This window comes from Giraffa tippelskirchi, chromosome 12 (genome assembly GCF_054371585.1).
Source record: "Giraffa tippelskirchi isolate mGirTip1 chromosome 12, T2T-mGirTip1v1.2.pri, whole genome shotgun sequence".
Taxonomy (NCBI): domain Eukaryota; kingdom Metazoa; phylum Chordata; class Mammalia; order Artiodactyla; family Giraffidae; genus Giraffa; species Giraffa tippelskirchi.
Genome location: NC_137286.1, coordinates 38,909,501 through 38,926,784, shown reverse-complemented (window position 1 = coordinate 38,926,784; position 17,284 = coordinate 38,909,501). Strand labels below are relative to the sequence as shown.

The window sequence follows — 17,284 nt, the reverse complement described above, 5'->3', positions numbered from 1 at the left end:
CCAGCTCTTATTTCTTTTATTATTCACAATTCTGGAGCTACATTTAGAGTGTGGGTAATTAATAAAATCATCCCTTTCACTTACTCGTGATTATCTCTCATCAGGGTCCCGTTTGCACTCCTCTTGCTGACTGTAATCATTTATTTGAACCAGTGTCTCAGTGGTTCATCAGCTCTTCATTAGTGCCTGTAGGGTGGATAAAATGTGCTTGGATTTCCAAAATAAATGCAAATCACATTGGTTTTGGCAGCGAAAACGTGAATTCCCAGAATATTTTTTCAGCTCCCCATAAGATCTTAGTAGCACTAGTGGTAAAGAACTCGCCTGCCAATGTCAGAGACACAGGAGACAGGGGTTTGAATCCCTGGGTCGGGAAGATCCCCTGGAGAAGGGAATGGCAACCCACTACAGTATTCATGCCTGAAGAATCCCACAGGTAGAGGAGCCTGGTGGGCTATAGTCCATGAGGTCGCACAGTCGGACATGACTGAAGTAACTTTGCCTGCATGCAAAACTTTGGATCTCCCCAAGACTTTGGATCTTGAGTGAAAAAAGTGGTGTCCTTCTAAGTGACTGAAAACTCACCTACATCCAACCCTGAATGTCAATGCTAAAAACCCTCCCTATGGCCAAGGCCATCAGGCATCATTTGAGCCTCTGCCTCAGCATTCAGAAACATGCTGATTACTTAAGCAAGGACAAGGGGTAAAAGACAACAAGAATTCAGTACAAAATTGAAAAGCCAAAGAGTCTCCTAGCCAGCAAGTCAAAAATACAGCTATGGAGGCCCCGCCCCGGAAAGTCAAAGTCAGAAGTTTTAGGAGCGGAGCTGGATACCATGGACCTGGACCAAACCCTGATCCGGGCCTGAGCAGCCCTACAGCCCTGCCCATCCCATCACAAGCTGAACTTGGTGTTTTCATCTTCAAGAAGGGGTAACAGCCCCGAGTGTGGAAGTGGGAGGATGCTGATGTTGCAGTGGAGAAACCAGGCAGGCACTACCTTGACCAGGAGATCAAGGTTAATATCACCGGTGATAAGTCAGGTGTTGATGGCATCATAAGAGGCAAGGAGAGGATGCCTCTGAGGTATTTTTCCCTCCGCTCATAATCCTGTCCCGATAATAAGCAAACATCAGACAAACCCATGTGGAGGGAACATCTACAAAACACCTGACTGGTACCCTTCAAAAATATCAAGGTCATGAGAAGCAAGGAAAGACTGAGGAACTTCCCCAGATTAGAGGTGTCTAAAGAGAGATGATGATTAAATGACTCATGTGTCTGGGATTGGACCCTGGAACAAAGAAGGTCATCAGTGGGAAAACTGGTAGACTCCAAATGAAGTCTGTAGATGATTGATAACCATATTAACTTTTACTTTTCAACAACACATCATGGTTATGTGAGATGCTATGTTAGACTTGGAAGCAGCTGGGTGACGTGCATAGGAACTCCGCCCTGACACATGAACAATTCTCCTTAGAGCAGCAAAGGTACAGTCAACCTTGGAGTCTGGCTCTGCATTTGATAAAAAGCACACATCACTTTCCAAAAAATGAGGCTGGTTAGTTTTCAGACTTTAAAATCTATTTATAGACAAGCACAAGAGTCTGAAATACTATTCAGAGCAAAGGCCCAGGTGACAGCAGCGGGGAGGTAAAGAGACAGGTGATGGAGGCTGGATTTCCTCCCTCACCCACGAGCTCCTGTGCCAAGACAGCACATCACGTTAGAGAAGTTTAAACACGTGATTTAAAGCTGTAAAATAATCACAAGAAGAAATAAAAATGACAGGCAACAGAAACCATGAGGTCAGAGCAGGGTGCCTGCAGGGACAGTGGAGGTCCACACATCCCTGTGATCACCAGATACAGGAACAGGTAGTGAAAGTCAGAGTGACTAGAAAAACCCAGGTCAAGAATCATTTTACACTCATCTCGTTGAGGAACAATCTTTGAAGTCTCACAATCCTCAGGGCTGGAGAGAGCATGGATTTTGTAAGATCAAGAGGTAGGAGGATGGAGGAGGGAGGTAGGGAGAGAGGCTGCAAACAGAGTGATTGCTCGGGGAACCAGTTGAGCACTACCTATAGCATCATCCATCTACACACCTTACACCCAGAGTCCGACTCTTGGGTTTATACTCCAGAAAATAATTTGCAACATGTGCACCAGGAAACCAGTATGAGAATATTCTCAACTGTTCATAATAGCAACAATCTGCAAACAGTTCAGATGTCCACCCATGAGGAGCAGCCGAATAAACCATGTGATGTTTCCACAGCACAGTGAAAACAGGTAACTACGGTGCTCCACACACCAGGAAGGAACTTTAACAAAATTACTATTCAGTGGAAGCCTAGGGTGCTTCAGTCCGTGGGGTTGCAAAGAGTCGGACAGGACTGAGTGACTCGACAACAACAACAATTCAGTGGAAGGGGCTACCCTGGTGGCTTAGTGTTAAAGAAGCTGCCTGCCAATGCAGGAGACGAGTGTTTGATCCCTGGGTCAGGAAGATCCCCTAGAGGAGGAAATGGCAACCCACTCCAGTATTCTTGCCTGGGAAATACCACGGACCGAGGAGCCTGGCAGGCTATAGTATAGTCCATGGGGTTGCAAAAGAATTGAACATTACTTAGCAAGTAAACAACAAGTTTAGTGGGAAAAGGTTAGTCCCAGAAGGTGAAAGACAAAGGGGTACTCTCTTTTTAAAAGGTAAAAATGACAAAGTAAAAGCAGATTTTTCAGGACATATGTATACAATAAGACTCTATAAAAAGGGATGTGAGGGAATGAGATAAGATTCAAGAGGTGGGTTAACTTGAGTGGGAGAAGCAGGGAGGCAGGTTAAATGTAGGCTATTGTGAAGGCCCATTGTGACTGTAGAGGTGGGTTTTATCAGTACATCTTACGTTTCTAAAAATAATAACTAATTTAATAATGTTGGTCATGCACAGAATGGTGAGGCAGTGTGTGTGAATAAAAGGATCAGGGCTGGACCTATTTTGTGTGCTTCAAGTCCACTTTATTTTTAAAAGCAATATATCAAAAAGAGCAGTGTAAGCATATGATTTATATTCATGCAGGCAACAAGCAAAAGAACTAAACAATGACCCTGAGAACGAGAAGAAGGCCTGAGGCTGCAAGAACAAGGCCAGAAACTGACTTTTCATGTTATGTTCTTCAGTGTTTAGGAGATCACCCTGCTGTAAGCCTGAGACCATAAGCATGGGGCATAGCCAGATGCTAAAGGTGGCAAGCAAAGAAGAGGAGGAGCCTGGGCCCGCAGTGGGACCATGAGATGGGAGAGGGTAGGATCAGCCTTTTCTTTTGGTTCATATTGTTTCACGTCTGTCCTCATTTTCTATGGCTGTTGTGACAAATTATTGCAAAGTCAGCAGCTGAAAGCTACACAAATGTGTCATCTTAAAGCTACATGAATGTGTCATTTTACAGTTCTGTAGGTCAAAGCTGGACATGGGTCTCAGGAGGCTAGACTCAAGGTGCTAGTTGAGCTGCAACCTTTCTCAAGGCTCTGGGATCTACCCATTTCCTTGCCTTCTTTAGCTTCTTCCCACACTCCTTGGCTCACAGACCCTTCTTCCATCTGCAAAGCCAGATGTGTGATCTCTCTCTGACCCCTCACTGAAGCCACATCTCCTTCCAACTCTCCTCTTCTGCCTCCCTCTTCCACTTAGAAGGACCCTGGAGTCAGCCAGACAATCTGAGACAATCTCTTTTCTCAAGGGCAGCTGATCAGAAACTTTAACTCCATCCACATCCCCTTTGCCTCATAACCTAAAGGATTCCCAGGATAAGACATGGACATTTTTGGTGGGGAATGGTTACTCTTCTGCCAACCACAAATTCTTATAATAAGCATAAACTTCTTTTGTAATTGGAAACACAAGTCAAAGCATATTTAATTATTTTTTATTCATTTTTTTTTATTTTTTAGTGAAAACATACAGCATTTGTCTTTCTCTGATTATTTCACTAAGTATAATACTCTTCTGGCCCATCCATGTTGTTACAAATGGCAAAACTCCATTCTTTTTATGGCTGAGTAATATTCCATTGTGTATATATGTCCCACATCTTCTTTATCCATTCCTCTGTCGATAGACATATAGGGTGCTTACATGTCCTGGCTACTGTGAATAGTGCTACAGTGAACAGTGGGGTGTATGTATCTTTTGACAAATGGTTTTCTCCAGATATACGCCCAGGAGTAAGACTGCAGGATCATATGGTACTTCTATTTTTAGTCTTTTGAGAAACCTCGATACTGTTCTCCATAGTGGCTACACCAATTTACATTCCCACCAACAGTGCACGAGGGTTCCTGTTTCTTCATATTCTCACCAACACTTGTTATTTCTAGTCTTTTTGACAATGGCCATTCTGTCAGGTGTGAGGTGACATCTCATTGTTGGGACCATGATCCAACAAATTAGAAAAATATAATGCAACCTTTGAAGCACACAGAATCAAGTATGCCATCAAAGATTTCCATGTAGGAAAAAAAGCTGTTCTGTGGCTGGACGAGGTGAAACCACATCTAAGCACCTGTGCTACCCAGCAAACGTTTCTACCCTCACCAAACACAAAACTTCATGGTCTGGCAGGCCGAGGTCCTCTCGCTACCACCTGATTCCCATTCTGTTCAAGACATATCCAGGTTCTTAAAGATCGTTTTAGTTTCTTTAAAAAAAAATGAGACTAATGCAACTTCCAATTATTTAGTTTTTCCCTTTAATAAATATAAATGCAAGGTCCTTTCCTTGTCTTTCTTTTACTGAGTTATAGTTAATCTACATTATTACTGTTTCAGGTGTACAAAAATAGGGAATGCTTCACAAATTTTTGTATCATCTTTGCACATGAGCCACGCTAATAATCTCAGTATTCTTCTAATTTTGGTGCTTGCATGCTTGCTCAGTCATGTCCAACTCTTTGCAACCCCATGGACTGTAGCCCACCAGGCTCCTCTGTCCATGAGATTTGCCAGGCAAGAATACTGGGGTGGGTTGCCACTTCCTCCTCTGGGGAAACCTTCCCAGCCCAGGAATCAAACCCACATCTCCTGCGTTGGTAGGCGAGTTCTTTACCATTGCACCACCTGGGAAGCCAAGTTTTGGTGCAGGAGGTACTGAAGTGATCACAAGATGCTTTCATTTCTAATTTAAGCCACCAGGTATGTTTCTAAAAGCCCTGGCCCACATGTGGGTCATCTTTCTGTCCGGACACAAGCCCTCCATAAAACAGCACAGTGAGAGAAAACAATATCCTTCATGAACGTGGGGGCTTGGAGTGAAGACACACAGTGGACATTCAGGAGCCCTTGCGGCACCCGTCAGTCTTTTAGCCCTGATGTAGGGATGTTCCCAATACGGAATTCACCTCCTACAGGAACCCCAGGGTGGGTACCCAGGCACTGAGCAGGGCACCTCTGGTGGAAAGTTGGCCCAGGTCACAAAATCCATTCTGTTCTGTACCCTAAATGCCAGGTACTCATTCCTCCAGTGCCCTGGCATTGAGGGTTGACATTGACCGATGTAATCTTACACATGATGCTCACAGGTAGTCAGAGGAACCATCAACAAAAGACAATGTTCATCTCGAGAATGAAAAGAACAGAGTTTTATCTTTCCAAATCTGTAACGAAACAGTTCACACACAACCTCCTGAAAACTCTTTCCCATGATAAATGGTGTGTTGCCTCCGGAAAACTGAAAATGAGACAGTTTGACCAGGTGGATCAGATTTAATCTCACTTTCTCCGTCCGCCACTCTAGGTAGCTCACCTTGTTTGAAATTAGGTTTGGGAAAACTAATGTGAAAACATCTCTGAAAACAGAAAATACACAAATACAATCTGGGTTTTTCTGAGACGATGACTTAGGGACACTTAACTCCAAGAACACCAACCCCTTGTCCCCCCAGGGCCCCCGAGGGTCCCCACAGACCCCACCTTCCCTGCTGGTCAGTAAAGGAGACTCTGGCCTTGAGGAGCCTATGGCAGCAGACCCTCCGTGCCACCCCTGAATGCAGGCACCTGGTATTTGACCCTGAGGATTGCCAGATCCAACAAGACCTGCTGGAAATTTGATGGGATTTTTCTTCATTAAAAACAAACATGGTTCAGGCTTCCCTGTGGTTCAGTGGATAAGAATCCACCCGCCAATGCAGGATACAATGGTTTGATCCCTGGTTCAGGAGAATCCCACATGCCTCGGGGCAACTAAGCCCAAGCGCCACAACTACTGAGTCCCCATGCCCTAGAGCCTCTGCAACAAAAGAAGCCACAGCAAAGAGAAGCCAGCGCACCACAACTAGGAGTAGCTCCCATTTGCCTCAACTAGAGAAAAGCCCACGTGCAGCAATGAAGACCCAGTGCACCAAAAATAAAAATAAGTAAAAAATTTTAAAACAAACAGACAAAAAAAAAAAAACCCAACAAAAACATGGTTCACTTAGGAAATTGCTCAAAAGAGATCGGAGAGGACATTGCAGTCACTGAAGGATGAGCTGGATAAGAGCAAGAACCAGGCATTAAGTCACCATTAGTGAAGGACAGGGAAGCCTGGCATGCTGCAGTCCTTGGGGTCCCAGAGTCGGACACAACTGAACAACTGAACAACCACCACCACCACCCCCTGGAAATAACCACTGCTTGTGTTTTGACCGGTTTCTATTCAGGCTCTTTTTTCCCCCCTGCATACCTACATTGTGCAAAATTGGAATTCTAGTGTAGCAGGACTTTTGCTATGCTCATTTAACATAACATGAATATTTTCTTACACCACTGAATATTCTTTGGAAATACGCTATTAATGGGCATATAATTTTAAAATGGCTACTATAACCATCCTGAAGCCATGCAAGTAACTGCAGCCATGAAATTAAGATGCTTGCTCCTTCAAAGGAAAGCTTTGACAAACCTAGACAGCGTATCAAAAAGCAGAGACATCACTTTGCCAACAAAGATCCACATAGTCAAAGCTATCGTTTTTCCAGTAGTCATGTATGGATGTGAGAGCTGGACCATAAAGTAGGCTGAACACCAAAGAATTGATGCTTTTGAACTGTGGTGCTAGAGAAGACTCTTGAGAGTTCCTTGGACAGCAAGGAGATCAAACCAGTCAATCCTAAAGGAAATCAACCCTGAATATTCATTGGAAGAACTGATGCTGAAGTTGAAGCTCCAATACTCTGGCCACCTGATGTGAAGAGCCAACTCATTGTAAAAGACCCTGATGCTGGGAAAGATTGAGGGCAGGAGGAGAAGGGGGATGACAGGATGAGATGGTTGGATGGCATCACTGACTCAACGGACATGACTTTGAGCAAACTCCAGGAGATAGTGAAGAACAGGGAAGTCTGGCATGCTGCAGTCCATGGGGTCACAAAGAGTTGGACAGGAATTAGCGACTGAACAACAACAACAAAACCATCTGCTACTGCTAGAGATTCAGGTTGCTTCCAATTTCTAACTAAGAAAAATAAAGCCACAGTGAGTAGCCTCACACACACATTTTACTGATATCCTTGATTTTAGCACAAACCCTTCAAAAGAGGATGACTTGACCAAAGGGTATAAATGTTTGTATTCCATAAGATAACAGCCAGTGATGGCCAGTCCTGGTGTCTGAGTGATTCCCTGGGCCCAGCAAAGGGACCAAGTTTCCAGAGCCTTGAAGACAAGGGGTAACACCCCAAGATACGGACTCATTTCCCACTCTACCTTCATTGGCCGAGCAGCTGCTAACAACAAAGGTCACATCTCCCGATACCTGGCAAACAAATGCAGTATTGCCTCACGAATCGATTGCTTCTCTGAGGTGCCCACGAGTGTTTTTGGGGAGAAGCTTTGAGAACACGTTGAGGAGCGGCTGTCCTTCTATGAGACTGGAGAGATTCCCCGAAAGAATCTGGATGTCATGAAGGAGGCAATGGTTCAGGCAGAGGAAGCGGCTGCCAAGATTACTAGGAACCTCGAGAAACAGGAGAAGAAACGCTTGAAGAAAGAAAAGAAAAGGCTGGCTGCAACTGCCCTGGCTTCTTCAGAAAATAGCAGTGCCCCGGAGGAGTGTGAGGAGACAAGTGAAAGACCCAAGAAGAAGCAAAAGCAAAAGCCCCAGGAGGCTCTTCAGGAGAATGGGATGGAAGACCCATCTCTCTTTTTCCAAACCCAAGAAAAAGAAATCTTTTTCCAAGGAAGAGCTAGTTAGTAGTGATCTTGAAGAGACAGCTGGTACTGGAAGTCTTTCCAAGAGGAAGAAATCTTTCCCCAAAGAAGAACCAGTTACTGACCCTGATGAGTCAGAAAACAAGAGGGTCCCCAAGAAAAAGTGGAAATTGTCTTCCAAGGAGGAGCCACTCAGCAGTGGACCTGAACAGGCTGCTGCTAGCATGAGCAGTGGCTCCAAGAAAAAGAAAAAGCTCCGAAAGCTATCCCAGGAAAGTTAGAATGGACATCTTCCTAGTGGGGGATAACTTACAGAGGTATTCCCCATCCCATCCCCTGCTGCTGCTGCTGCTGCTGCTAAGTCCCTTCAGTCGTGTCCGACTCTGTGCGACCCCATAGACGGCAGCCCACCAGGCTCCTCCGTCCCTGGGATTCTCCAGGCAAGAATACTGGAATGGGTTGCCATTTCCTTCTCCAATGCACGAAAGTGAAAAGTGAAAGTGAAGTCGCTCAGTCGTGTCCAACTCTTCGTGACCCCATCCCCTCGACCCAATAAAATTAAAAAAAAAAAAAAAAGATAACAGCTATCAATATTTCCTCCAGTGGGTATGACAGTATTTGTCCTCCTATGTGCTTACCCACACTGAGGATAAATATTTGAAAGACCTTTCACCAGTTGGGAGGTAAAGAAGGAGAAAAAGAGAGGGTGGAGGAAGAAGAAAACTGTTTGAATTTGCATTTCTCTGATTACTCATGGGGTTCAGCCCTTTCTGTTTGTTTGCCTTTCCTATTTCTTCAATGACCTGCCAACTAGTGTCTGCTGCAGACGTTTTCCATCCGATGGTAATGTTTTCCTATTGATTTACTGCTGCTTTTAGTATAATAAGGATGGATTGGCAGGTGGACAGTGTTATGTCCTGACTTGCCAATTCTGATGATGGTGTTGGACGCACACAGGGTGCTAATGCACTTGTGGTCAGCTGTGTCAATTTTCCCCTTTAATACGTCTTCCATGGCAAGCAGAGTGTCATGGTCCTTCAGCCTGGCATCTGACCCCAGCTCTTCCACTTGCCACCTGGGGGACCCACTCTTTGCCTTAATTTCCTTGATTGAAAAGGAAAGATAATGAGAGGACATTTACTACATGAGGTCAGTGTGTGGGAAACGATTTGGGTGCTGGCTCTCAATGACCCGTCTCCTGGTCCTGCCCAGGGAGCAGTGGGAGTCTACCCCCAGCCTCCAAGTGAGATTGGAACCCAGTCCCCACAGCAGCACCATGAGATGATGAAGCCCCAGCTGATACCTTCACTGCAGCCCTGAGAGACCCTAACCAGAGGACCTGGACAAGTTGTGCCAAGATTCTGACCCACAGAAACTGTGACATACAAGCATTGGTTGTTTTCAGCTATCAGGTCTAGGGATGATTTGTTACACAGCAGGAGATAACTAACATATAATATTTGGGAAGTGCTCAGAAGAGTGCCAGTAGCAGATTGCAAAAATAGTCTACTGCTTGGCCACTCCTCCCATGAAAAGATGGAGTCCTTGTCTACTCCTGGAGCTGCTTGACTGCGGCTTGCTTTGACCAACGAAGCAGAAGCACAGGTGATGGAGAGACCTGACGGGCACCTGCATATGGGTCCTTGCCCTCTTACTACCCTCACAGGCCCCCACCACCCTGCCAAGGAACCCATCTGTAGGCTGAGACCACATAGCCCAGTGACCCCTGATGTGTCCCCAGCTTACAATTGGCCACCACTAGACATGCATGAGAACCTTTACTGCAGACCCCTGAGTGGGCCCATTTATAGAACCACCTGGCCACGCCCATGCCCAGCACATATTCCCAACCCAATTCATGGGCTGAACAAAGGAGTCCATGGGACACTTACCAACTAATCAATCCATGGGAAACTTACCGTGGTGTATGATGTTTGGTGAAGACCTGACTTACACTCAGCAGTATTCCCTTCTGAAAATGCAGCAACTTGTTTTCATATACTAGAATCTAGAGGGTTGGGGGATACTTGTCACTTCTATTTATATTGTAGCAAAGCTTGAACCAATACTGCATGAGTTCTGTTTTAGTTTGGGCCAGGATAATGTTATATACAAGGCTTCCCAGGTGGCACAGTGGTAAAGAACCTGCCTGCAGGAGACTCAGGTTTGATCCTTAGATTGGGAAGATCCCCTGGAAGAGAAAATGGCAACCCACTCCAGTATTCTTGCCTGAGAAATCCCATGGACAAAGGAGCCTGGCGGGCTACAGTCTTTGGGGTCACAAACAGTTGGATACCACTGAGCACACACGCACAATGATATATGCTCTTCTCCTGGGCACACGAGGACAAAGTCTCACTAATCTGACTATACGGAAAATCAGGGAAGTCACAGCAGAGGTGTCAGAGAAGAACAGTGATACGAACCTAGGACCAGAGGTGGAGACAGTCACCGTTACTTGAGGGAGGACCCCAGGGCCACTGTCCTCTGAAATCAACACTAAACCGTCCCAAGTCCCTCTGTCAGTCAGTCATCAAACCCCACAATCTCTCTGTGTACAACCCCGGGCACTGAGGTTTTCCAGCCCCACTAGGTACTTCTCACTGTTACTGTCAGGTAGAATCACCTCTTAGGTTTTCACAGGTTCAGTATTTTAATCAAGCTAGAAGACTTACCTCATTATGTGAGGATTATCACAATGATCAAGGACTTACCGTCCCTAGAGAACGGCATTCAGACAGGTGATGTGACATGGGCAGAGTGGCAAGGCCAGGGGCAGTGAAGCTGGGGTCCCACAGATACCTGGCTTTGTGCAGTGAGTGTCCCACCCCTATGCTGCAAGACGTTTGGCCCAGGAAGAGGACAGGCTCCCTGCCCATACTCTGTGCTGGGGAGCCCAACCTCCGAGCAGTGTCTTCCGTTAATATAATTAGCAATCCAGTCCCTGACTGAAGAGGTCAGTTCCCCTTACTAGCACAAATGCCATTAAAGTCACGTTAATATGAGACCAGCCTTCATAAGTTAAAAAATGATCTACTTTCTAATGCTAAGTATAAATACCTAAAGACAATGGTTTCACACTAGCCATTCAATTCCAAAAACAGGAACGTATCCGTGTGTCAGTTACAATGCTTAAACTGTCACATCTAACTAGAGTCAAGTCATTAACATATTTGAGATATTTAGCAATTACAAATAGACTGTCAGGCTTCTTGCAAGCTAACAACTCTTAACACTCACTGGAAAACTACACATGCTGGCTGACCACCAGCAGAGGTACGAACATCCAGGTCACCAGCCTCTTCCTCCCAATTAATAAGCACTTGGTGGTGAACAAAACTGAGAGGTTAGTCTTCTTAGGAGCCCTAAATTGACAAGAAGTAAAGCTAGCCAGCTTTTCAGTTATCTTCTCATCTCTTTCTAGCTTCCATTTAATGGAAAACTTGTCAAGTTACAACTCTATGTGCCTTGCTCTATAGCACTTATTTTCTACAAATGGGGTTTTCTCAAGACAATAACTATACTGACAACACTAGGCTGATTGCGAGAAATGTGTTTTTGCCAATTTTCATGAATGTTGGACATGCCTGACACTATCCTATTTTGTAAATTTACTGCCTTGTTTGTGTGATCTTTGAGATAAATGTATTGTCACAGAAGACCCTGACTACCCTTTCTTTCCCTTCATTTTATAAATGCCAACTTTATTTAACTCTGCTGTCACTTAAGTTTCTTAGCCACATGTAATAGTTGAGACTGTTTATAAGTCAAGACTTATACTAATACCCCAAAAATCAGAAAACATGAGTTGGTTCTCCAAAAATTTTTGATAGTCCAAAAAGTATACCAATATTTTACCCCAAATGGACTAACTATTCAGTTGATAGGGTTTTTCTTTCTAATTGTAGTAAAGTACATACAACATAAAATGTACCATCTTAACCATTTTTTTAGGTAACGGTTCAGGGTGTTAAGTCCATTCACACTATAATCTCCAGAATCTTTTTTAAAATTAATTCATTCATTTATTTTTGGTTGTGCTGGGACTTTGTTACTGTGCTGGCTTTTCTCTGTGGCCAGTGGGGGCTACTCTCTAGTAATGGTGCTCGGGTTTCTTGTTGTGGTGGTTTCTCCTGTTGTGGAGCACAGGCTCTAGAGCACGGGTTCAGTAGTTGTGGGACACGGGCTTAGCTGCTCTGATGCATGTGGGATTGTCCAGGACCAGGGACCAAACTCATGTCCCTTGCATTGGCAGGTGGATTCTTAACCACTGGACCACCAGGGAAGTCCCTCCAGAACTGTTTTCATCATGCAAAACTGAAAGTCTGTCCCCATTAAAGACCAAGTTCCCACCCTCCTCCTCCCCTGGCCCCTGGCACCTACTATTCTACTTTCTCTCTCTGAATTTGGCTCCTCTAGGTATTTCGTGTAAGTGGAATAGTACAGTATTTATCCATTTTGATTGGTTTATTTCAGTCAACATAGTGTTCTCAAGGTTCATCCAGGTTGTAACATGTGTCAGAAGTTCCTTCCTTTTTAAAGGGTGAAAATAGTATTCATTGTTTTGTGATACAAAGTTTTGTTTATTCATTAATCTGCTGATGGACCCTTGGGTTATGTTCTCCTTTTGTTGTTGTGAATAACACTGCTATGAACATGGCTATGCAAATAAATATCTGAGTCTTCGCTTTCTGTTGTTTTGTGTCTATATTCAGAATGGGAATTGCTGGATCATATGGTAATTATGTAATATTTTAGGCTCCACCATGCTGTTTTGTCTTCTCAGGTGGCACTAGTGGTAAAAAAAATCTGCCTGCAATGCAGAAGACATAAGAGGTGCGGGCTTGATCCCCCAGTCGGGAAGATCCTCTGGAAAAGGAAATGGCAACCCACTCCAGTTTTCTTGCCTGGGAAATCCCATGGACAGAGGAGTCTGGAGGGTTACAGTGCATGAGGTCGCAAAGAGTTGGACACGATTGAGCATGCATGTCGATGTACCTGGTGGACAATGAATCTGAAAACAAGATAAGGTCAGTTATAAAAATGAAGAAATGGTAACCATCTGTGATGCAACAATCCCAGTTCTGGGTACACCCTCAAAGAAGGGAAAGTAGTGACTTGAAAACATACTTGAACACCCACGTCTACAGCAGCATTTTATTTACAATAGCTGAAGGGTGGAAATAACCCAAGTCCATTGACAGACAAACAGATAAACAAAGCATGGTCCACACACACACACAAAGGAATATTTTTCAGTTTTAAAGAGGAATGAAATGCTGATGTATCAAAGCATGGATGAACCACAGGACACCACGCTGTGTGGAACACACTGACCACCTTGTTTATCCATCCTATAGATAAAAGTTTCCATCTGCTAATCCTAAACTCCCAAGCCATCCCTCCTCCACCTCCTCCCCCCTTGGCAACAAGTCTGTTCTCTGTGTCTGTTTCTGTGCTGTAGATAGGTTGTGTCATATTTTATTTTGTGTGTTTTTTATTTTATTTTTAATTGGAGGATAATTACTTTACAATACCATGATGGTTTCTGCCATCCATCAGCATGAATCAGCCATAGGTATACATATGTCCTCTCCCTCTTAAACCTCATATTTTAGATCCGACATATAAGTGATATCATATGGTATCTTTCTCTCTCTGACGTACTTCATTTGGTATGATCATCTCTACATCCATCAAACAATGTGAATGTACTTAATGCCACTGAGCTGTATACACTTAAAATTGGTTAAGATGGTGAGTTTCATGTTATGGCTATTTTACTACAATAAAAAATAATAACAAATGTCCTTTTCCCCCCATAAAACTGGAATAAAAGCAGATGAGGAAGAGACCCTGGGGCTCCCTGGGGCTGGGGTGTGCGTGCCCAGGGCAGGAGGGGCAGCTGTTTTCATTATCAGCCTGTCAGTGCTGTCTGACTTGAACTCTGTTGTGCACTAGATGGATTTTTTAATATTAATTTTAGAACATAATGGGGAGCAGCGGAGATGAAAAGAAAAGCAAATTGAGGAAGCTGCGTGCCAATAAGCCAGGTGTCAATCATGGACAGACGAGAGGGGATTATCCAGCAGAAGGCTCGGGCGTGCTCAGGAGTGGAGTGTCAGGACAAACCCTTCTTGCTTTCCCGTTTAATAAGGTCATGAGCTGGGGGATCAGAGGAATGCTAAAGAGATGAGGGCCTCTGCTTCAGCAAGATGTTAGTGTGCGGCCAGAGCAGCCCCCACGGCATGGTTAGGGGTCCTGGATCCAAGCCTTGACCTGGAGAGAGGACGGCTTCAGGACAAGAACACAAGGATTATGACATCAGCCTGCGACCTCACTCCGAGGTGAAATCATCTCAACTGTCTGGAATGCTAACTTTTACAGTGAGCAGATGAACTCATCAGTGTTACAAATGTTCTGCATTTTGATACCAACATTCATAAATGCCATGAGCAGCAGACCACAGACAAAGGAAGGAAAGGGGGATTCTGGGTGGCCACCGGCCCCTCTGAAGGCAGTGAGCTACGTGGGTGGTAGCTGCCCAGATCACAGTGAGAATGTTCACCAGCCAACACCCCACACTGCCAAGTCCAGAAGGGCAAGATGTCCAGAAACCACCAGATGAAAACTGGGCAACAAGGCTTTGAATGTGCAAGTAGAACAAAAGCCACACAAGGAACAGGATGCAGAAGTGGGTTCTCCACTTGAAGGACTCTGATGTGAAAAGAAGAATAAGGGATTTCCCCAGCTCTTCAGGAAGAGCTGGGAAAGGAGGATCACTGTGCAAAATCAGACTTGGCTACAGCCTGACAACAGAGATCCCCACAGTTGGCTCTAGGACACCAAGTACTCCCATGTCAGAAATACCATGGACAGCACCCTGCATTCTGCAGAGGGGTGATTTAACTGAACTGTAAACACCTAATATTCCACAACAATAAGAACAGAAGCAGCCACGAGAAAGAATGACTGACATTTATTTGGTTTAAACCACAGCCAGGCAATCCTCGCTACACTTTCATTGCATGCTCACTCAGTAATTCCTTGTTATCTGAATTTTATGATTCATCATAAATATTATCAACAAACCAAAAAAAAATGAGGACATTTGATTATACATCATGAGTTCTTCAGGATGACAGCTGCAGCTAAATGATGGCGGGGGAAGGAGAAGGTGGGATGAATTGAGAGAGTAGCACTGAGACATATACACTACCATGTGTAAAACTGTTGAATATGTAAAGATTTTCTTATATAATGCTAGTTCAGGACTCTAGCAACCGTGAGGCTATGCCCAAAAAGTGTAAATATCAATTTTTAAAAAAATTCCTGGGACTTCCCTGGTGGTCCAGTGGCTAGGACTCTAAGCTCCCAGTGCAGGGGGCCTGGGTTCAATCCCTGGTGGGGGAGCTGGATCCCATACCACAACTAAAGAGTTCACATGCTGCAACTAAGACCCAGTGCAGCCAAGTAAATAAATATTTTTAAAAAAATTTCTTCTAGATTAAGATCATACCTCTCACAGGACCTGCACAAAGGCCATCTCAGCAACCCTGCTTGGCCAAATGCTGGGAAATATGTTCCCCAGAGGATCAAGCCAGGATGAGGCTGACACAGGAATTCGGGGAGTGTCCATGGTGACCCCCTCATCCCATCCTGACAGTCTCCTTCCCCAAAATTCTGACACCTGCTACAACATGGACAAACCTTGAGGACATCATGCTAAGTGAAATAAGCCAGTCACAGACTCCTCTTCTGTGTGACTCCTCTTCTGTGTGACTCCTCTTCTGTGAGGTCCCTTGTGTGCGTGCTTGCGTGCTCAGTAGCTCAATCATGTCCCATTGTAGCCTGCCAGGCTCCTCTGTCCATGGGATTTCCCAGGCAAGAATACTACAGTAGACTGCCATTTCCTCCTCCAGGGGATCTTCTCGACGCAGGAATCATACCCAGGTCTTCTGCATTGGCAGGTGGACTCTACCACTGAGCCACCTGGGAAGGAGTCAAATTCCTAAAGGCAGAAGGGAATGGTGGCAGGACTTCCTTGGTGGTCCAGTGGTTAGGACTCCATGTTTCCAGTGCAGAGGGTGTGGGTTCAATCCCTAGTCAGGGAACTAAGATCCAACATGCCACTCGATGCAACCAAGAATTCTTTTAAAAAAGAAAAGAAAAACTAGATGGTGGGTGCCAGGGGCTGAGGCAGGGGCGAGTAGGGAGTTAGTGTTTCATGGGGACAGAGTTGCAGTTTTGCAAGATGAAAAGAGGGAAAGACAGATGGTAGTGAGTTTGCAGAGCAACGTGAATGTACTTAATGCCACTGAACAGTAAGTACAGTGAAAAATGGTTAAGAGGGTAGATTTTTTTTTATGTGTATTTTGCTGTTGTTGTTCTGTCGCTCTGCTGCTGCTGTTGCTGCTAAGTCGCTTCAGTCGTGTCCGACTCTGTGTGACCCCATAGACGGCAGCCCACCAGGCTCCCCCGTCCCTGGGATTCTCCAGGCAAGAACACTGGAGTGGGTTGCCATTTCTTTCTCCAATGCATGAAAGTGAAAAGTGAAAGTGAAGTCGCTCAGTTGTGTCTGACTCTTAGCGATCCCATGGACTGCAGCCTACCAGGCTCCTCTGTCCATGGGATTTTCCAGGCAAGAGTACTGGAGTGGGTCGCTCAGTCGTGTCCAACTCTTTGCAACCCCATGGGCTGCAGCATGCCAGGTTTCCCTGTCCTTCACTATCTCCCAGAGTTTGTTCAAGTTCATGTCCATTGAATTGGTGATGCTATCTAACCATGTGTATGTGTATTTTACCAAAATTAAAATTTTTAAAAAAATCTTCCAGCCCCAAAGGCTGCCTTCCACTCAAATCTCCCAGGAGGAAACCAGCAGGGTCCCAGCTGCAGGCAGGAGTTCTCCTGGAAAAATTGCTCCCTCTGTATTTCTCTCCACACTTGAATTGTCTTTACCACCATGGGAATATCTTACTTTCCTTTTCCAAAATCAGCGCCCTTGAGTACTCAGAAAGAATAATGAAAACCACCGATTTTCTACAAGCAAGCAGCAGGGGGTTGGTAGCAGGTATGTTCAATACAGCTTTAGA

General features: G+C 44.9%; 1 protein-coding gene and 1 pseudogene across 2 annotated transcripts in view; both read right to left on the bottom strand.

The window, feature by feature from the left end:
- ENTREP2 (endosomal transmembrane epsin interactor 2) overlaps positions 1-17,284 on the bottom strand; it is a 225,767-nt gene that overhangs the window by 141,422 nt on the left and 67,061 nt on the right. The gene's annotated exons all lie outside the window — the stretch shown is intronic.
- LOC145530644 (U6 spliceosomal RNA) lies at positions 4,842-4,939 on the bottom strand (annotated as a pseudogene).